This window comes from Protopterus annectens, chromosome 10.part0, assembly GCF_019279795.1.
Source record: "Protopterus annectens isolate FY-2018-M chromosome 10.part0, PAN1.0, whole genome shotgun sequence".
Taxonomy (NCBI): Eukaryota; Metazoa; Chordata; order Ceratodontiformes; family Protopteridae; genus Protopterus; species Protopterus annectens.
Window position 1 is genome coordinate 738,204,787 of NC_056744.1, and position 23,822 is coordinate 738,228,608.

Below are 23,822 nucleotides of genomic sequence, written 5' to 3' on the forward strand. Positions count from 1 at the left end.
CTGTAATAGTTATCATACAACAACTTGTGGAAGAAGCTGAGGGTGGTGAGGATGTGAATGCTGTTGACCAATCCACGGTGAGGAGACAGAGAAGAGTGTACAGACTCAGGGTAACCTACCAGGGGCTACATGAGCTGGAGATAGTGGAGTGCTATAGGGTGGACAGGGACCTCCTACAGCAAATTGTTGAGCTGTGCCTGCCACACCTGACACACAGAACTAACAGAGGGGAACCCATCCCAGTGGATACCAAGGTATGTGTAAGCCTAAGAATACTAGCTACAGGTACCTTCCAAACGCCAACTGGAGATATGATGGAGATCTCACAGGCATCAGCATTCAGAGTACTCCACCAGTTCCTGGATGCCATGTCAGCACATGTCGGTGAGCACGTATATTTCCCCAACACCCTTGAGGCATTGACCAGCAATATTCAACTGTTCCACCAAATAGCAGAATACCCTGAGGTATTGGGTGCTATAGACTGCATGCACATATGCATCAAAGCACCACCCGGTGAGCGGGGTAGGGTCTACATCAACCACAAGGGCTTCACCTCCATCAACTGCCAGGTCATGTGCAATGCCCAGGGCATAATAATGAATGTGTGTACTGGCTGCCCTGGAATCTATTACAATTCCCACATCTGGCATCTGACGCAGCTGTACAAGAGATTTGCCAATAGGGACATCCCTCACGGTCACCTAGTGGAGGATGCTGGATATGCACTGGAGCCATGGCTGATGTCACCCATCAGAAATGCACACACCCCCAAACAGAAACTCCATAATGATGCACATGCACAGATCAGAATTATAGTAGACTGTGTGTTTGGGATGCTCAAGTCACAGTTCCGGTGCCTGGACACATCTGGTGGAACCTTGCAGTACTCACCAGCTACATGTACCCAAATTGTCCTTGTATGTGCCATGCTACACAATATGATCTTATGGAAACAGCTGCAGCAGGAACAGCATGGGGCAGGGCCACACAGCCCCCCACCATTGCCAAGGCCTGCAGAGGCACAGAGTGACTCGGAGGAGAAACAACCTGAGCCTGCCCCAGTAGGCAGAAAGAAGCGTGCCCAGTATGCCCTGGCCTTGGCAAAGAGGCAACATGTAGCACATACACTGACACAGGCGGGACCTAGGGAATAACACCTCTCTCTGACTCTCACATAAGTAAAAAAGATGCCAAACATTACACTACCTGTGCTCAACCATGTGTAGGGAGTGTGCTATGTGCGTCAGACATAGCCAGCCCCGGCGTACCACCCTCAATACTGGGACACCCACAAGGTAAGTGACTCACACATGCCAGTCAGGGGGGTTCACATACCCAACAACAGTCACAGCCAGCAGGACATGTGTAGACCAATACAAACAAAGGCTGTACTATGGCCTCTGAATGAGGCCTATGGGTAACTTCCCCCCAGGCCTACACAGACAGACTACAGCAGGTCATGCAGTGGGATGTCAGTTCTGAAGGGTAGGAAGTCAGAAACTAATATGTAGGTAAATAAAAGCTAAGATCTGTAGTAAATTGGTATGCCTCTAGTCAGCATGATAGGTAAGATTACAGAATGAAATGGAGTACCTGACATACCAGTACAGTCATAGCAAATGTGTACAAGTGTCAGGTGTGCACCACAGTCCTATGCAGACATGTAGTAACAGTCAGGTGTGCCCCCCAATCCTGTGTAGAAATGTAGAAATAGTCAGGTGTGCCCCCCATCCTATGTAGAACTGTAGTAACAGTCAGGTGTGCCCCCCAAATCCAGTGTAGAAATGTAGAAATAGTCACGTGTGCCCCCCCCATCTAATGTAGAATGTAGTAACAGTCAATACCAAATGATCGATGGATAACCTGCAGAAACAGTATGCTACCTGTAGGTGTACAACACATAGGTCAGCACTGCAGTACAGACTACCTGGACTTGATCCACACATTCAATGCAGATGGGCATACTGGGCATGCTCACACACTTAAACACATGAAGGCCATGTCTGCAAACACCAGTTGACCAGACATATCTGGTAGTTGCAGATGTTAGTGAAGACACTCCTCAGTATGCAACACACATGCTTTGCACGCACAGTGGACAGGAATACAGACATATATCTAAGGACAACACACTATAATAAGCCAAAGGTAGATGTACATAGATGTGTGGAAGAGGGTGACTGTGACAAGGAGCCATCCAGGCCTGTCCCACCCAGCACACAGCCAAAGGGCCACAACCACATGAGGTTCAGATGTCACTCACTGTAAAAACTAGCCACTGGTATCTGTCAGCATTACAGACTATTGGTGCACGTGCTACCTGTGCAACATGACTGTACAAGGAAGTAGTCATCTGGCAGCTGTATACACATACTTGTGGAATGTGACCCTGTGTGTGCCTGCCTGTGGTGTGTCAACCTCTAGATGAATGGGTTATGGCCCTTGCACACACACTGCCCTCCTTATAGCCCTACTATGACAAGCCTGCTGGGGTCATCCACTGTGAAATACACCTTTTGAAAAGATGCAGCCCAGTAATCTCCATGGCATGTCCCATAACTGCATACTGCTGTACTGTGATAACCTAGTTAGGTAGGAGTTCCAATCCCAGACATGGCAACTGTGTGTGTGTATTTGTGTGTGAGTCTGTCTGTGTAGAGAGCAATGCTTTTTAGGGTAGTCACACTCCCTACGACTCAAATGCTCTACTTGGTAAGGTCGCTGATGTCATCCACCTAGAAATACACCTCTGGGAAAGTTGTACCCCAGTAATCTCCATAGTGTGTCCTGTAACTGCGTACTGCTATAGTGTGATAAATTAGGTAGGAGTTCTAATCCCAGACAATGCAAGTGTGTTTCTGAATGTGTAGAGAGCAATGCTTTTTAGGGTAGTCACACTCCCTATAATTCAAATGCTCTACTTTGGAAAGGCTGCTGATGTCATCCACCTAGAAATACATCTCTGGGGAGGTTGTAGCCCCGTAATCTCCATGGTGCATCCTATAACTGCATACTGCTGTAGTTTGACAGAATAGTTAGGTAGGAGTTCTAATCACAGACCTGGTAATTGTGTGTGTGTGTTTGTGTGTGTGTGTGTGTGTGTGTGCGTGTGTGCGTGTGTGCGTGTGTGCGTGTGTGTGTGTAGAGAGCCATGCATTTTAGGTTAGTCACACTCACTACAATTCAAATGCCCTACTTTGGTAATCCTGATGATGTCATTCACTGTGAAATAGAGCTTTAGGGAAGGAATGCTCCAGTAATCTCTGTGGTGCATACTATAACAGCATTATGCTGTAGTGTGATATAGAGCTCTGGTAGGGGGTTCTATCCCCATGCATGGCACTGGTGGATGTTTTGTGTGTGTTTCTATGTTTGTGTAGTGAGCAATGCATTTTAGGCTAGTCACACTCACTATAATTCAGATGCCCTACTTTGGCAATCCTGCTGATATCATTCACTGTGAAATACACTTTTGGGGAAGGAGAATTCCAGTAATCTCTGTGGTGTGTCCTATAACAGCATTATGCTGTAGTGTGATATAGAACTCTGGTAGGGGTTCTATCCCCACACATGGCACTGGTCAATGTTTTCTGTGTGTTTCTATGTTTGTGTAGGGAGCATTGCATTTTAGGCTAGTCACACTCACTACAATTCAAATGCCCTACTTAGGCCATCCTGCTGATGTCATTCACTGTGAAATACATCTTTGGGGATGGAGAGCTCCAGTAATCTCCGTGGCACGTCTTATGATGGAGTAGTGTTATAATGTAATATACTAGTTAGATAGGAGTTCTAATCCCAGACATGACAGGTGTGTGTGTGTGTCTGTGTTTGTAATTTGTATCCTGTGTGGCGGTGGTTGTGAGTGTGTAACAACTGGACTCAATGTAGAGTGGGTTTTATAAACTTCTTATATGGTGGACCAAGTATATATCACAATGTCCAGTACAGGGATAACAGATGTGAAATAGCCAAGAGGCTGGGGTGCAAATCCATACCCCTAAATGTGACATCAGTGCAGCTGAACAATGTTAGCAAGCCTTGTATTACCCAGGGTACACTCTCAACACATGTCTCATACACAAACACACACACACACACACACACACACACACCCTTGCCTAGGCAATAGCCGCTATGTTGGTAGTACCCTGCATATTGCCCCCTGATTGTAACCATGGTGTGATTGCAATGGGCTACAGGGGGCATGGCACCCAGTCCATTAGTCCAATAGGCATGTACATGCTGACAGTGCACCACCCCCATGTTCCCCACTGGATACCTGCAACACCTGTGGTGCCATCAAATGTGACCCACAAAGGACATACCATGCCTGAAACACAAGCCCTGTATGGACAGATGCCACTGACACCAGGGAATACCCATATCATGCTATCAATGTAGGTGCAGGGCCAGCCCGCTGTCCATGAACAGTTCCTGCCACATGAGGTCAGGACTGGCACATCTGATGATAACGATCAGTGTACACAACATAGGCCAGACACCCCATTTACAGTTTCACATGTCATTGTACATGCATGTGGGAGGTGTGCACATCCCAGACACTGTCCATATCATGGACTAAGGAACACATACATGACAAGCAATGCACAACATTGGCCACACACAATAGTCACCAAGGTGACTAGATGGTGAATACAATACCCACCTGTGTGGGCAACTCCAGACACTATAGCCCTGAGCCACAATGCAGACCATTGTCATTTGGCCTGATGCCAAGGTATTACCATCATCTAGCCTTGTATAGCCATCTGTCACTGTCAACCAAAACACACCCGTGAAGCAGTGCACACATGCATGTCAGTACTGGCACCCGTGTCTGTGTGGGTGGTGTATGATGCGTGTGACCACATTCACACTCACTACAACCCCCATTGGCATATTGAAGCATGCTGTCTGATGTCAGGCACCTCCACATACACTTTGCACATATACTCTCCATATGACCCCTGTGGTGCATGTGATACCTGCACAGTACTGTGTTGCGGCAAACCCACTAGTGATGACTTGTATTCCTGGCCCTGCCAAGTGTGGCAAAGTGTGTTTATCCCTGTGAGAATGTGGCTGTGTTGATGCTGACACCTGTTCATTCAGGCAGGCATGGGTACTACACCTACCACATAGCTACCATATCCCTGTTGCAGATGTCACTCATCACATATATGTTCTGAGGGATCTCCAGCAAGTAACCTATGTGGCACATCCAATAACTGCATGGACATGTGATAGCACTGCATAGTCATTGGGGGTTTGATAATCTGTACTGGTAGGTGTGTGACACAAACATGCATAAGTTTTACTCTCCCACCCCTCCCTGTTTTTTCTGTGCCTCTGTCTGCCTCTCTTACTCCCTCTCTGGTGGATGTGGAGACTTACACCTGCTTTACTTAGGCAGCAGCATGTGTAATGTAAGTGATGCTCAGGATCAGCTGATGGTCTCTGCACAAATTGCAGCCGTCCTCTAGCTGATTGCATGTGGAACAGCTGTGGTAACATTCCCATAGCCAATTGCATGGAAACCCACACCAATATCTAGGAATGTCATGTTGCTGTTGGGCCTTTCATTCACTGTGAGCAGGAACTCGATCTGCTGTTTGGCAAACAGCATTTCAGATGGATTGGGGTGTACCTCTAACAATATACACTGTGGAGACAGGCCAACACACAGGAGGGGGATGTGGCTGACCTGACTGTAAGTGCTGCTATACTGCATTTGGAGTAATGTTGGCTTAACAGGGTGTGTGCGGATATGGCTGTCCTACATGTTTACATACCTGCCATGTCAGTGCTATGTTAATGAGGGAACACCCATCTGTAGGGCCATCTGCAGACTGGCCAGTGTGTGGTGCCTTTTGTTTCAGATGTTACCCACTGAGCACCTATCTGTGAACTGCAGAAGGTAGTGTGAGGATTGCAGTCTGTAGATGGTGACAGCTGTGGGAGTTACTGACTTCAAATCCCTCACAGGACAACCCTGTTACAACAGTAAATGTATGAGGTTATCACAGCAACATGTCAATATAGGCCCTGTGTATGTGCCTCCAGCTACAACCCTGACAACCTTTGTACATATGTCATGCAGTAAGGGCTGCATATGTACTGTACACCATAATTAGTGACATCATATCTGGTAGCACCTCAGTGAGATATCAGACTGCTACACATGTAATGTATAGTAGGGGTTACATTTGATGACATAACCTGGAAATTCTGTGGTTGTGTGTGCAGTACTGAGGCCTGTGTACTTATGGTGATTGTTGGCAGTGTGTGTATTGTTATATGTACCTTGGCCTGTGCACAGACTGTGGTAGATGTCATTGTTCTTGGTCCTGTTCTTTCTGATGTTACATGCTGTTCCACTGTATGTTACCCTAAAGGCTTACATGTTTGTAGGGCCATACACGCACATGTCCCATACAACAGACAGGCAGTGGATCACACTGTGTAGTGGCCCAGTATATGTAGAGTTAGTGTGTGGGTGGCACTTATGAGGTTGGTGTTGAACAGATAGTCCATATATGGTAATAATACGCTGGCATGCCATATGTAGCTGTGTTCACATTGGTTGTGGTGATGCACTTATACACATGTGTATGTTACTCTGTGCCATGGCATGCCTGTGGAGCCTGTGATGCCATACAGACTGTTCTGTTTTTCAGTGTGCTTGTGATGGTGTCAGTTGTGCCTTGTTATGTAACAGTTACATCCCAGTGTGTCAACTGAGGTCTTTACCCCCTAGGGATTGTCTACAGAGTGTAGTTAGAGGCTGCTGAACTATACACCTGCATTACTTACCTTTGATTGTTTGGTATCCTGTGGGGCAGTCTGTCTTTACTATTGTACTACCTGATGGCCTTGGCCTGGACAGCAACATTTGTTAACATTTCCGGACTACTGTATTACTATACCTGTTTCATAGTTGCATTACTCAGTTTATATGGATGTCTGTGTCTAAACAGCTATATGACATGGCCTATACAACTGTAATAGTACACAAATAAAGCTTTCCCATTTATGCACACCTGTGTGTGGTGTTATAGCCTTTGATATCTCTGTGGGTATATGTTGCAGGCAATGAATGTCATTTGTATGGGTGGCTCATACAGTCTCCAGTTGGTAAGGTGGCAACTGTAGGAATAGTGGCTGTTCCATATTGTCTACATGTACTACATATGTAACGTAATGTACATATCTCTGCATGTGTATGTGTAGTTTCATATATATCTATATGGGTCTACTGTTTATCATCGAAAATACACTTCTCCGAAATTAAGCAGTAGACCCTACACTTCAGCGAAAGTCCACTTAAATGAAAGTGCACTTTTGCTGAAGTCTACTACCCAAAAATAAAAAAAAAACACTAAAACATGTTTTTGCAAGGAGGCAAGCCCCCCTGCACCCCTCATGTGGGGGGCTGTGCCCCCCACAACCCCCCTACTTAAATATACCAACTCTGAGATCGCACTACAGTGGGGAAAAGGGAATATTCCCATTCTGCACTATAGTGTGCCTGCCAAAGTCAATGTTCAAAGTTTCACTACTTCGAACAAGTGGACTCGGTGAAGTGGAGTTCGATGTAGTGAAACTTCAAACAAATTGACGGAACCCATCTATATATATGTATACATATATATGTATATCTGTATCTGCATATGTGTGTCTGTGTATATGTATCCTAGGGATGCCCATGCCGTGTCTGGTCCTGGTTATGGGATCTGCAACACTTGGTAGTGTATTTCAGGGGGGACATGTTTGGCTGTTGGGGGGTATACCTATTCGTACAAGACATATATTGTTTGGGCCCTCTCAACCCCATTAACTTTGCATGTGGACATATATGTTTTTGTTATTTCCCCATTGTTATCTATGGATGTATATCCATATATACCTATATATATATATATATATATATATATATATATATATACATATATCTGCTGACATATACATAACCTGCCATATATATTTAGACATATAGATGTAGACATACATATCTATAAATATAGGCATTTGCATGTATATATGTTCATATATATTATATATATATATATATATATATATATATATATATATATATCTATATATTCTATAGATATATATTTATCTACATATATAGATATGTCATATCTGTTTAGATATTAATATATTTACACACACATACATCTAAATGTTGGAATACATTCTCTGTACTGTTGAATGACTGGGCTGGATGATATGTTTTTGAAAACATCAGGTTTATGTATATCTGACATGGTGGTAAATCACTTTGGCTATGGTGTGCAGGATCATGGGTTCGAGCCTTGCAGAGCTGTTTATTTTGTTGCTGGGCAGAACATGGGCCATTGGATACAGAGTGATTAAGGCACTTTAAAGCAGTTGTAAGCAGGTTTGCGTGGAGGCAAGCACTGCTAATGTCCGGTTACAGTTTCTTATACTCAGTTTTTAAATTGCTTAACCTGTGTAGGCATTGCTTACCCCCACGCAAACAGGCTTAAACCCACTTACTGCTGCTTAAAAGTGCTTACTCCAGTTGCCCCTGCGCTAATTTCTTTAAATGAAAAGAAAAAGGGGTTGATAGGAAAGTAGTGAAAAAAGGGGCACAAAGAGGGAAAGACAGTAGGGAAAATAGCCAAGGATGTGCAGGAAGGGTGTAGAGAAGGTCCATAGCTGCCCATTTCATCTACAGCAACAGCTGTGCATATACACCGAATTTGGAAGTAGACTTGGACACTCAAACCCTGGGAGTGGGTGAGGACAACAATAATACATTGTGATGCCAATTAGACCAGATTACGTGTCCAGTGGACACATGTGCGAAATGGACAGCTATGTATGGGGCGAGATTTTTTTGTGGGAACAGACTGCCCTTTTTTTTTTCAGGTGTGAGTGGGATATTGGGGAGGGGTAGTAGGTATATTTGGGGAGGTAGGTTGGGTAGGTTAACAGACAAGACAAACAAGGTGCATACAGGAGTGGTATATGACACATGTGGGGGTTATACACCTTGATGAGGAGGGGTGTTGGGATATCGGAAGCCCACAAGCCCCCCTAGTGGTAACAGTGGGACTGAGGTCCCCACGCATCGGTAACCACCACTGCACCTTCACAGCCCTGAAGGTGGCTGTGCTGGAGGCTGAGTCGCAGAGCCAGGCTGACTCTCTAATCATGACATGCGGCCATCGAGCTGGCATAGAAGATCACCAAACTGCTGATCGATCTCTCTACGCACCATGGCCCTTTCTAGGCGATGGGTGACAGGTGCCTATCCGTGCCCACTCCTGGGGGGGGTGAGCCCCATCACCTGAGGCAGTTCCACCCGAAGGTGGTGCAGGACCAACGGACAGGTAGGTTCCGGGTTGGGCCCCAGACATGCTGGTGCCTGGTGCCATGACCATCTGAGGTGGGACAGGTGGGTCCGCTAGGACTGGCCTTCCAAAGCATGCTATAGTGTTTAGATTTCATCATCATATGTGGGTTAGTAATAGTCAATACATTCCAGGGTTAGGTATAACAGCTTGCATAGATATTCCCATTAACCCAGACACCAGATACGGAACAGTTGCATGGCAAACAGAACACATGCATATATGGGACCACAGTGGTAATAAGAACAGCATTCAGGTACATTGATGGCACCATGCCACCAATGTTGGAATAATTCAATATACTACATGCATGGGAACCATTAACATATTTATCAAACAATTGGACATTATCAGAGTCATTACATACCATTTGGGGTAGGTATGTTGATTATTGTTGGAGATATGGTGGGAGGGAGAGAAAGCTGCCAATTAACAACTAGTACATTCCTGTAGTCCACATTACTTTCCTAGTCAATGCAGTTATCTGTACCTTACAAGTCTTACGACACTATCCTATAGCCTTAGTTTGGACAGTGATATGGCTGTCATCATCGTTACACATGAACCGGTTTTACCTGCAGTATACACCTCTTACCTGGTATACCTGTGGAGGGACTGTTTGTTAACACTAACTGTTTCTACACATACTCCCAGATTCTGGGTTGATGTTTTGCACATAGCTATCCAACTCTTTCTGCACAGACTCTGGCCATGTGTTGACCACATGCTGGTGTGCCAGGACATATCTAGAATATTGCCCTCTTCCACCTTTAGTGACTTGACACACACATATACATGCTTTCCTACACAGTTATATTATGTAGCACAGTGTGGGTGTCCAGTGATACTTTATTATTCAGAGAAACTGCAACACTCACAATTCCCTACAATACCAGAGTAAACAGTACCAGTACAGGTTATAATGGTCTGTATTCCTCAGCACAGTGTTCGTATCCAATGTACCTGTGGGAGCAATGTTTGTTAGCAGTACCTGACTGTTGCCACACAAAGTTCCAGATTACACATTAGTATTATGCACATACGTCTCACTCTGTTAATGTGCACACTCTTGTCACAGCTTGACAACATGGGAGCGTAGATAGGACATACTTACAATATTACTCTCCTAACAGTTTTGGGAGTTGCTTCAGTGGCAGGTGTGTTCTCATAGATGTCTGACAATCACTTGTAGTCCCTGTTTGCTGGCTAAAAATCTGGGATCATCTCACAGACTTACCAGGGGGCAGGAGGACAGGCAGCATATATGGACACATATACTGGACATTCTGGCCTCATCTGTACAGTTGTGGGGTATGATTCTGTATGCAGTCTAATTCCACTCCCAGGATTCAGACCATGGCTGTGTCTGCTACAACTTAAACACTGTCCATCACAGTTGTGTCTGCCATATAGATATTGCTGTATATCTCCTATCTGCTTTCTGTCTTATTAATCCCCTGTGCTTTTGCATTCTGACCTTGTATTACAATACTCTTATACAGATTTCCCAGACAGTTATATGTTGTAGGACAGTGTGGGCGACACTGATGTGTAATACCTCATTATTCAAAGCAACTGCATATCATTCTTGTATTTATGGGCACAGTGTTGGTATCTGACAGACCTGTGGGAGGAATGTTTATTAGCACTACCTGAATGTTCCCACACACAGTACCAGATTCCACATTACTATTATGCACATACATCTTACTCTGTTACTGTACACACTCTGACCACAGCTTGACAAGTTGGGGTGTAAATGGGATATATGTGGCTTCTTACTCACATAAGGTATTGGGGAGTTGCTAGTATGCCAGCTTTGTCTCATAGCTGTGTGTCAATCTGTTGCATTTCCTGTTTGCTGCCTATACATCTGGGATCATCCCACTGATTTTCCAGGGGGACAGGTTGATAGGCAACAGATATGGGCCACTTTACTGGGCATTCTGGACATATCTGTACAGTTGTGGGGTATGGTTCTGTATGCAGATTACTACCACTGGCAGGATTAGAACTGTGGCTGTGTGTGCTAAAAAACAACAGTTCACATTTCAGTTGCATGTGCTATTCAGTTTTTCTTGTCTGCATTTTCCCTGTTTACTGTCTATGTGTCCCTCAGTTGTACTAAATGGCCTCTGGGGAGTACATCTGTCATATACAGGCATTCCTACACATTCAGTTTATGGTTCACAGTGTGGGTAACAGAGTGCTTACTACAACAGTACTATTACATGATTGCAAATCTACATTACCATATGATACCAGAATATACACATGCAGTCCAGCAGATAGACCTGTTTTATCAGGCTATTACAATTTTATTGACATACAAACAATATGAGACTCTTCCTGCCATATTCTCTAGTGTATGCAGTACTTGCCTTGAACAATACAGGTTTTATACAGGCAATTAATTTACTACTACTTTTAGTTTTATTTCCTATGGCAGTAAATGCGTGAGCATTACTGACCTGCCTCGCATCGCAACTTCACCAGGCGACTGATGTGAGCCTCCTGGTTCGCGGGCCACTCCATTGCAGCTGTGGGGGACATAAAAGGAATATTTAGCCATACATATCCATGATATACCTGAGCTGGCAATTATTACACACATACTGGTGTGGTACTTACACACAACTGGAACATCCCTTGCCGCTCTAGCCTCTTGGAGTCACTCCTCCAAGAGGTCCCCCTTACGCCGCTTCAGGTTGGCATAGTGGTGCCTGACCTAATCACCAGTTCAGGGTATGACAGTGGCACTGGTGAGGTCACAGGCGAGACAGTCCCAGGCCTCTGCCTTATATTGGGAGCCCTGGTACTGGCCCTGCAGTAGTCTCTGAACATGGTCTTTGACAAGGAGTCCTGCCATAACCTTGGACTCCTGGATGCACGAGAGCTGCACCCAAAAGCACACACCTTCTCCCCTTACTGCCATAGTGCCTGCAAGGGGAAGCTACAACCAGTTATGAGATGTATTCCCACCTCTTGGGTTTAAGTAGGGCTGATTTCCCGCACTTTTCCATGATTGGCCAGTTTTGAAAAGGCTAAGCTATGGGCAAACCTGCTTACCTACGGTTGGCATTGTTTAAAGCGGTTTACCACTGGGCACAATGAGCTAGCTGTCCTACACATTGCTTACACCTCCTAAGCTGCCCTATGCAATGCTTAGCATTGCTTACATTAGACTTTGCATTATAATTCCTTTTTGGCATTGCATTATTATTTATTACACCTTATATATATATATATATATATATGCCTGGTATCCATGATTACGTACACTCTATGGTGTCCTTGTATTTTATTGGGGACTTCAACACTCTGTTACAATTACACCTTACTTCTGGGCTTACTGCTGCACTCCATTTCACATATTTATGCTATGTAGTGGGTTATGGAACATATGACTGTATACTGATTCCTTCCACAGGTTCAGTTTTGTTTTACTATGGTGAGGACTTGTTTGCTGATACCTCATTCTTTTGTTCTTCTGTGATGGCTTGATGGTTAACTACTGTAACTATGGTGTATAGGATCCTGGGTTTGAGACCTGCATGGCTGTTTATTTTGTTGATGGGCAGAACAAGGGCCGTTGGATACAGAGTGATTAAGGCACTTTTAAGCATTTGTAAGCGTGTTTGCACAGGTTTGCTCGACGGTAAGCACTGCTAACCTGCCGTTACATTTGCTTACAGAGAGTTAGCTTTAGAATTGCTTAACGGGGTGTAGGCATTGCTTACCACTGCACAAACAGGGTTAAACTCGCTTATTACTGCTTAAATATGCTTACTACTGCTTATTTGTGTTTAAACCTGCTTACTAGTGCCATATTCATTATGACACTGACATCTCACATGTGCCTTTACTGCAGTACTCCAGTTCATGAAAATATGTTATTTAGTGGGTTATGCAACATAAATATTGCTCATACCGTGCTTTGCCATGGGAAATAGAATGTCCTGCAGTGGTACTCAAACCGAGAATGCCTACTCTTAAGGCAAATACTCTGCCCACTACACTATTGTGATGCTGCTTGATTTGCTTATATCGTCCTTGTTATCCTCTTCAGCCATTTAAGCTGCAGTAAGCATAGCTAAGCAATGGGCACACCTGCACACCTATGGTTAGCTTTAATTGAATTAAAAAAAAAAAAATAAAGGGTTTCTTCATTTTATTTATATATACTGTTGCTGTTGTACACAAGGGGGACTGTTGGTGGGGATATGCGGTCACCTATGAGTGGTCTCACTCATTTCATACCCCTTTCTGCTGTTCTTCATTGCGGGGGCATGTATATTCTGAGTGCTCTGCTCAGACACGCCCCCTGCACTCTTACATGCTCCATGTAAGCCTAGGAGCTCAGGCCTCATTACTATGCATGGCGCGCTGCCATCCTGCTCCTAAACGGCCACCTCCATGCAGGACTAAGCTAGTCCTGCATGGAGGAATAGTAAATCTGGTAGCATACCTGTTTTTTTTTACTCTGACTCTGGTTCATTTTACTTGTTCTCACCTAAAAGAAACTTTTAAATGTCATAGCTAATTATAGGCACCATTTCTATATTTTACAAGAGCTATGAATAAGATCTGATGCTTGCTAGTTTGTTGTTTAGAATTAGATTTGTTGATAATTGTATAAATTCTGGGTAAGGATTTGTTATATTTAAAACCCATTTTTATAATTGCTATTAGCAATGCTTGTGATTCAGTGACTGATCCTGCTGGAGGATTTTGTGATTACTTTTACATTTAACCCATAGATTTATTGGCTCATTTGCTTTTTGGACCCACTGAATCCAATTCATCTGCAGTTATTAGTTTTGCACTTCACTGCTCCTTTTTCTCAGTTTTCACTAAGACTCTGCCTTGAAGCTTTTGTATTAGGCTGACAAATCTGAATTAGTGCTTGTTTTAAATGTCAGTCTTTGTCAGTATGCAATTTGTTCTGTTACTGCTGCTTATATCAGCTCCATTACTTGCAGGGTTTTGGTTCTTGTAGTAGTGTAATCTGATCATGTAACTTGGCACATTTTCCAGACCTGGGATGTGGGTTGCAGGTTTTAGCTAACAGCACCACCAGGATTCTGGAATCTCAGCTCTGGATATCTCTCAATTTGTTTTGTACAAAGCTGCTTTGTGACGTAGGGGATTTACAAGTGCAAGGGCATTTTGCAGAAAAGTGCATGCCAGGCTTGTTCTGTGAGCTCAGTTAGCATACTGCCTGGAGTTTTATCATATCTCCTTTTTTATTAGATTATCGATTCCCATGGTTTGAATTTATGGGGAACTGAGGGACTATGAAGTGGAACTGATAAGTAACTTTTATTTCTATTATTTTCGTTAATGTCGTCTGTGGATCCTGCATTAAGGTGGCTACTGAAGTACAAGGTAGTTAATTGTTTCCTACCTTGGGAAGCAACCTCTAAATAAAATTAGTGTTGACAGCAGATTAGCAAATTACCTGTATTCCACTTCTTCAGTTTGAAGTTTTTTGTATGTTTTACATAATTTTTGGGAGACAGTCTTTCCAAGTAGTTATTCTTAGCACTACTCTGTAATACTTTTGTTGATCTGATTACTGCTCTTTAGAGTATTATTCTGAAAAATTATTGTTGAACAATTTGTTCACACTAGCAGAACCTTCAAAACATAATTAGTTTGTCACTGTTTCGGCATGCAATGCTGAGTGATTGAGACCTCTTTTTGACCATTCACCTGTTTTTGCCTCCAACATTCCAGTCATGGCATTTTAAAAACATAGAGGGCATGACACCGTGCAGACAGGTAGTATGGGCACCTATGTGAGAGCCCCACTATGACGCAGATTTGAGTAGGAACAGTTGTCACCTGTTGAGGTTGCCCAGTGCCATCTTGTGTGAAATTTTATAAGGCCAGGGGTTTTCCTTGCCTTTGTAAGATGTTTAACATGCCTGTCATTCATCACAATTGTGCTGATAGGACTTACAGTTCTTCAGAGCCATATAGTGCCGTGAATACCAATGCAGAGTCCATCTGCAATAAGCCAGTTATAATCTTAGATTGTTGTATGATGCCTGCCTTGTATTTATAGCATAAACATAGTTGGTTTTCAATTCCAAATTTGTCCCCTCTTTGGTGGCAGCCATACTACAGCGCATATAAAATATACAGTACTTGGACATGGTGAGAGGGGTGTAGCCTCCCGTTTTAGATCTGTACTACAAGTGGTTAAAGTTCCTAGCAGGTGGTGCAGGAACAAATCCAGATTTCTCTTAGTATACCATCCATCCATCAGGTCCTAAGATTTCAACACTTTGCTGACTTCCTCATCGACTCACTCTTGGAATACCCAAACTGATTAATTTTGAATAATTCCAGCATCTGTGTTGACAAACCTAGTGGCCTTTACTAAGGGCTTTCACAGTATTATGAGAGTTCTGGGTTTTGTTTAGATTATTACAGTTATTATCCTTACCAAAATCCATTATATCAACATACCAGTTCAGGTAGGTATGGTCATTTTGATTATGTAGAACCAGTCTCTTGGTCAGACCACCAGTTCATCTATTCCTTTGTAGTGCTTCTTCTCAATACGTTTCTCTGTCATGCTCTGGTCAGGAATAGAAATTAAAGTCAGATCACTTGTAATGGCCCCAGTCCATTACTTTTCCTGTGATAACTTTGCACAGATGTTCTTAAATAAATTCCACCATTCCACATGCATACTGTCTTAAATAGAGTTCTTGAGCCATATTTTGGCCATATGCCTCAGTCAATGAGAAGGGAGAGGCAAAAGCTGGAGTTCCAATAGAAGTAGGTTCTTTTGTTAGGGAGCAATTTTAGACTTAATGAATATTATCCTATTTGTCAAACTGGTACCTTCCATAAGAAATTGATGTTCTTGTCTAAGGAGAAGTCATATGATTCATACTGGCTGGCTACATTTTTCATGATGTTGTTGTTGTCGGACTATGCTGTCCAGCCTGTTCAGTCAATTGGAAATTATTTTAGCCTTGGAATGTGAGGCAGCTCCAAACAGCTTGTGGCTATATCTGACGTTTTCCAGACAGAAATCCTTCATAATACTTTCATGGGATACTGTATGGTTAGATTATTTAACTCTAGATTTCAAATAGTATGAATCTCTTCTGTTCCCTGCACTGAGATTGAATGAATTTAGGTATTTTTGTGCTGGGATCTCATCCAACCAGGCTGACTTCATCTTGCCAGAATGTTCTGTCCATTTATTCTCAAGAGTATTAGGTCCTCAGTAGGAATAGAAGCTTATTCCACAGCTTAAAAAAATTGTTCCCTTTCTTAAGAAATCAGTTTTGAATCTGTCTAGTTCTTATGAACTACTCCCATATTTGTTACTCTTCATATTTTGGAAAAGTAATGGTTGAAGTGGCTGCAACCAAACCTGAGTCATATTTAACTGAATCATGTGTAACTTCTTAGATGTTTGCAAAACTGGCTTCAGAAAATGACACACTACTAAGACTTCTCTAATCAGAGTAGTTAAAGACATCCTAGCTGCCACAGATAAATGTTGTTAGTCAGCCTTAATCTTGCAAAAGCATCAGGCTCTTAGAACTTGAGATCTTACTGAAGTGCTTGTATGGTCACTGTTACTTATATTCCACAGTGGTTCAGGCTGCAAGGCAGCAAGACATTCCATTGGTAATTTGGTTAGGGACACATGGCTGAAGTAAAATTCAGCTGCAGAGATGTATGGTTATCACAAATTCACTATGGGCACAGAAAAGTATGCACTACCATGCACACAACTTCAATAACCAAGTGCACAGGAGGGAAATACAGTCTATTGTCCCCAAGACACTTAGAGAAGGCAAGCAGTATAACACACATCAGCAGCAGGATACCCAATGAGCATGTCAGTGGCAGTAAAAGTGTAGTATAAAATGGAAAATGTCTTTATTATAGTGTGTGATCCATTACCCCCTTCACAGTGTCTATGGAGTATGGCCTAAATCATATACTTTTACATAAGTATGACTACAGCAGAATATAAGACTTCTTCCATGCTGTAGCACACTTGTGCACATAGTTACAAAAACATGTACTATACATCAAGCACAAAACACTCAACTTCCCCCTGCCCCTTGTACTTAGTTAATGAATTTGTGGGCATTGTGCTGCAAAGTATGCACAGTAAGCACCTACACAGTATACATTGGCTGCACCTACATAGTATGTACTGGCTGCTATTGCACATATACATTGGTTGCAGCTCCATGATATCCACTGACTGTTCCTGTACAGCATGCACTGGCTCTACCTCAAAGCATGTTCTGATTGTGTCTGCATAGTACACACTGGCTGCACCTGTATAGTATGAGCCAGATGCTCATGCATGATATGTACTGGCTACAAGTTTCAAGTCTCATTCAGTAGGTATGCTATCACCCAAAATAGTCTTATTAACTCTATGTCTACCCCTTTTACTCATCTCATATCTCCTAACTGCCTACAAATGTCAGGGTCACCCAGGTTTCCACTACCCTAAATTCCAAACATCCATCCCATCTACAACAGATAATAATGCACCCCTACTCACCTTCCTCATGCTTACCTCCTTAACCCCTAAATACTACCATCTTACTAGAACTAGTTACAGTACTCATAAAACTAGACACTATTACAAAACTTTATTCAAAATCTTAAAACTCATACTCAGGATACACTGCAACCTCACAAAGGATGGTGACATCCTCCCAGACCCGGGTCCATCCACACCTGTTGACCCTAATCCCCTTACTATATTACCTACCACCATAGCTCCAACAAATAGACCTCCTAACTCATTGCTGTCCTGCCATCTAAACATTAGGAGCATAAATAACAAAACTCAGCACCTGCATGCCCTCTTAGCTGTTCATTCCCCAGATATATTATGCCTAACAGAAACGTGGCTTAAGCCTGTCACCAAGGACCATGAGATTCTGCCACCAGGGCACAATATGTTAGACTAGACCGTACCACCAGAAAGGGTGGTGGAGTAGCCATACTTTACAAGTCTACCCTATCTGTCAGCATAGACACCCAACAACCACCCCAGTTCAATAATGCTGAAATTCTTATCTCAAAACTACAAATGAATAAAAACAAAAATGTAAACATTGCCTGTGTCTACATTCTCCCAGGGAGGAACACAGAAACCTTAGAAGACTTCTTATATTGGTTATCCAATAACTACTCCCAAGAAACAATTGTTCTTGGGGATATCAACATTGACTGGAACACTTGCTTTTGTGAAACCCCCACAACCCACATACACCTCTATGGATTTACTCAAATCATAACCTCACCCACCAGGACAGGAAAACCCAGTAACAAGGAAAGTACCCTAGACTGGATACTCGTCAATACCCATCTTCAATCCTATAAATCAGGCACTTTGCCTGATGACCTAAGTGACCACTGTCTCACCTGTGTAATCAAGCTTAAAGTAGACTGCTCATACCAACCCACCTATAGAACATTAAGAAACAACAAGAATTTTATTCTCACCAAGTTTTAAAATGAACTTAAGGCATGCAACTGGTCAGCACTAAAAAGTCTCCCCCTAGATGAAGCTGTGGCATACTTTAACACCATATTCCTTGCAATTCTTAACTCCCATGCTCCCAGCCGCTCTATTAGAACCAAAGTTAATATTGCACCATGGCTTTCTAAAAATACCAAAGCCAAAATTTCACTCAGAAACAAAGCATGGGCCACCTACCAAAAAACAAAAGCCTCGCTTGATCAACTAAGATCCAGACAGCTAAGGAATGACACCAAAAAATCCATAACCTCAGACAAAAAGAACCACTACTACCATCTACTGCAAAAACACCAATACAAACCTCAAAAATTCTGGGCAGGAATAAACAAACTACTCCACCCAGGCCAAACCGCCACTCTACCCCCTTCAGCTTCCCAAGAAAAATCCCCAGTAGACATTGCTAATAACTTCAATAGCTTCTTCACAGAAACTATCCAGTCTCTAGCCAGCCAACTCTCTCCCAATGGCTCTAATTCTGATGCAGCCACACCCAATACCCAAACATACTTTACCTTCCAACCTGTTCCTACTCAACTTATTCATGCCCTACTTAAGAAACTAAGACCCACCACCCTGGTTGCCGACCTCCTCCCAGCAGGCTATCTGCAAAAGGCTGCTGACACCATAGCATACCCCATCTCAGTCTTGATCAACAGAGCTATATCTGAAGCTACTGTACTCAATATATGGAAAATCTCCCATGTCATACCTCTCCATAAAGAAGGCAGTTCCACTGAACTGTCAAACTTTAGACCCATAGCTATTCCGTCACCTCTAGCTAAAATTATGGAGAAGTGTGTACACATACAGCTCATGCACTACCTCACAGAGAACAAGCTGTTGTCCAACTTTCAGCATGGCTTTAAGCCACACCACAGTACTACCTCTGCCCTACTCTCTTTCTCTAACATCATTAACCACAACCGTAATGATAACAAACTATCCTCAGCACTCTTTCTTGATCTATCCAAGGCTTTTGACATGGTTGACCACAAAATGCTAATAAATACCTTGAAGGCCTTCTCCTTAAACAACCATGCTCTCCAATGGTTTCAATCCTACCTGCAGGGCAGGCAACAGGAAGTCCTATGGCAGGACAAGCTATCATCTTGCCTACCCATCACATTAGGAGTCCCCCAGGGCTTGATACTAGGACCCCTTCTTTTCTCCATCTTTATCAACAACCTTCATTCAGTCATCCCAGATGCTAGCTGCATTCAATATGCGGATGACTCCACCTTGATTTGTTCTGACACCTCACCAGCTACTTTATTCACATTAACCCAAAATGCCTTCAATACAGTGGAAAAATGGCTCTCCAATCAACATCTAATCCTAAACCCCAACAAAACTAAGCTGCTCTTCTTCTCCCTCGCATGCAGGACCCCCTGCCATCCTTCAACATAACCGCTAACAATGGCATTATCATCTCCCCAGAAGCCCAAACTAAACTACTGGGTGTCATAGTTGATAACCTGAAGTTTGATGAGCATATCAATTAAACTATAAAAAACATTAATAAAAAACCTGGCTCTCTTTACAGAATCAAACCTTTCCTTACCCCACTTGCTAGAACTGCAATTGCCTGTTCCCATCTATTATCAACTCTTCTCTACACCTCACCTCTATTCTCCAACTTAAACAAAACCGATCTTAATAAACTATCATCCTGCTATAACCACATTGCCAGATTTGCTACTGGCACAGCTTACCGGACACACCACTGTCACAACCTAAATCACCTAGGATGGCTTGAACTGCCTAGCCTACTGCAGTTCCACCAAATAGTGGCACATAAAGTCCTTTACCAACCAGAAAATACACCTGCACTACAAAATATTATCAGTCCTTACACCAGCACCTGGCCACTGCGATCATCCACTAGACTCCTAGTTCAAACATACAAATCCAACTACTCAGCTGGGGACTCTCTGTTTGCCAACTCTGTTGGAAAAACATGGAACAGACTCCCAGCTGGCTTGACCCTAGAACCCTCACTAACTCAATTCAAAAACAAACTAAAAAAATACTTCAAAACTCATTGGTTATGTCCTTGCACTAACCCCGACTAGTGACCTCTCTATCACTTACCTTCAACTACTTCTAACTTTTTTCTACCACACCATTTCAGGAAGGGTCAATTGTATAACTACTGCTAAATGTGTCTTAAACCTGAATGCAATGCTATGTATATATAACTTTGAAAATAATGTTATGTTTTGTAAAGTGTTTTATAATAAGTTAGTACTATATGTGCTAAATGCTGGTATTGCTTATGACTGTAATTTGCTTGAAACTAGCATTTACTAAATGTTCAATGTGTATTATTGTCTTTGAGCTTTTCTCCCCGGGCCTCCACTGAAAATGGACATATATCCAGTCGGGCTATCCCGGTCAACAAATGTAAAATAAATAAATAACACACTTACACAGTATGTACTAGCTGCACCTGCATGATATGGACTGACTGCACTTGCACAGTAGACATACCTGTCAACTGTCTAGAGTTTCACAAAATGTCCAGATTTTTGTCTCATATATTTGGTCTGTTCCTCATAAATGTGTGTGTTTTTTGTTTTGTTTTTTTTTAAATCATTGAGGATTAAAGTCACTATATAATCAAGAAAGTGGAGTTTCAGACTTCATATCCTTCAGAAAAGGCATGCCAAAGCAAAACCTATTATTCTTACAACTTTCTAAGTTTATAAGAGCAATATTTAAAATTTGTCCCTGTTTATAGACCTTTGTCCCCCATTATTTTTCCTTTGTCCAGATTTCTTGTCTAAGATGTTAAGCATGACAGTATATACCAGCTACACCTCTACATTATGTACTGATTGCACATGCATAGTGTGACGTCCCTCCTCTGACCAGTAATCAAGGAGCCTGAATCTTTACGACTGACACCACTGGGAAACATTCTCTATGGGGAAAATAGACACACACAGTATTTTCATATGCAGCTCTCTGTACCATGTACAATTTCCCTTAAGAGCACACAGGGAATGCACACCCCAGTCTTGGGGCTGGGCTTTCTCTCCAGTCCCTAAAGAAGACTCCACACTGACCACTATAGAGTTGAGTCCTTAGACGGGTGTTTCAAGCCAAGTCCTCCACCACCCTCTCTATGAAATCAGTGCTCTCAGAGTCCCTGTTCAAAGTAGCTGTCACACACACTGTCTTTGAGGTTTGATTTTCACACACACGCACACACACGCACACACACATACACACACACACACATACACACACACATGTACACACATGTACACACACACACACACACACACACACACACACACACACACACACCTGGGAAAGACTGGCACAGCTTACCTGCTCTGCCACCTCCAGCCAGACTATGAGGTAGCTCTGCTGCCACCAGAACATCTGAAGCCAGCTACTGCAAGGCTCTTACCAGGGTACTCAATTAAACTTATTAAAATTAATACTTATACAAATTGTAGTGTTTAACCAAGCAGCACGATGCTCAGAAATGTGGAGCCACAGTGCCACTAAATAAATGCAAGTACTCCCAAAGGTTAAATATTTTCTAAAAGACCAGCCACATTAAAAGGTTTAGATATATTTAATAATAAATAATAAAAAAAGAACATGAACATTCCTAATATCTATTTACAATAAACACCAGAGTTTCACTCACAGGAAGAAAAAAAAACACAGATGGAAAGATCAAACAGATACAGAAAAAATACATTTAGATAGTTTCACTATATTTTAACTGACTGAAGAGCTATTGTTCCCTAGTTACTTACTAAAACAAGGCAAGATTAACATGGATGAGTGTCTTGTCAGGTCCAAAAAAAACAGAGTGCACCCCTCATATCTGTCACTAGTATTGAAAAACAATGTTGGTGCTGGCTACAGAATGACATCATATCTGTTTGTCTCACTGTGCTTCCCACACTACCCTCTCACTAGAAACTGAGCCAGAATCTGATACTGATGTGTCACAATACAAACACAGAACTTTAGCTATGGTTTATTACAGCATCTGGAAACTGTAAAACAATTCCAACACTTCCCCCCCTTCCTGCAGAAACTAAAAAGCTATTCTCTGGCACCCCAGGGTAGCAATTAGTTCACCACTAAGGACAACAGAGCAGGATTCCAGTCCGGGCTTTTCACAGACATTGCATCTCCAAATTAATTCATCTCTGTGAGATAAAATCGTTATAACCTAAACCAAGTCATTTAATTTTAGATTATTTTTCTTAAGGTTAGCTGGGCTGAGCTTAGCTCCTTCCCTTCCAGTATCCTCTGTTAAAATATATAAATTTCATCAGTTACAACAGTACAGCCTGACATACATGTATATTTCTTTTCTGTTCAGCAAGACCCATGGTTGATACATTTTTAACTCAAGCAACTTTACAAATACATTTTTAACAAAAGCATCTGTACAAATTTGTTTTTATATTCAATGACATATAATTCTTTACAAAACTCTATCTAGCTATGCTGCCATATGTTACACATGCACGGCCCTGCTCTTCTTGGCACAGCTGGCACTACCTCACATCATCACACATAATATGTGCTTTTTTCTTCTTCTGCCACTGACCTATATTTCTCAATGCTGTGAAAGACAAATTTAGCTAAGATGTGTATTATTGCATTCTTGCACAAAGCAATTGCTTTATTTTTATATGCACATCACACATGCAAGCAAACGTGTTTAGTTATACTTTTCATAAGTACTCTTAAAGTCTGACCTATAGAAAGTGCTTTGCACTAAGATACTGTTATATAAATGGTGTCTTCTGTTACATGTAACATCAAACTGCTAAAAATAAAACTGAATTTTCCACTTGCTGAAATGTGTTACTCTGTTTTTAATTCTTACAATGAGTTCATGATTTTTA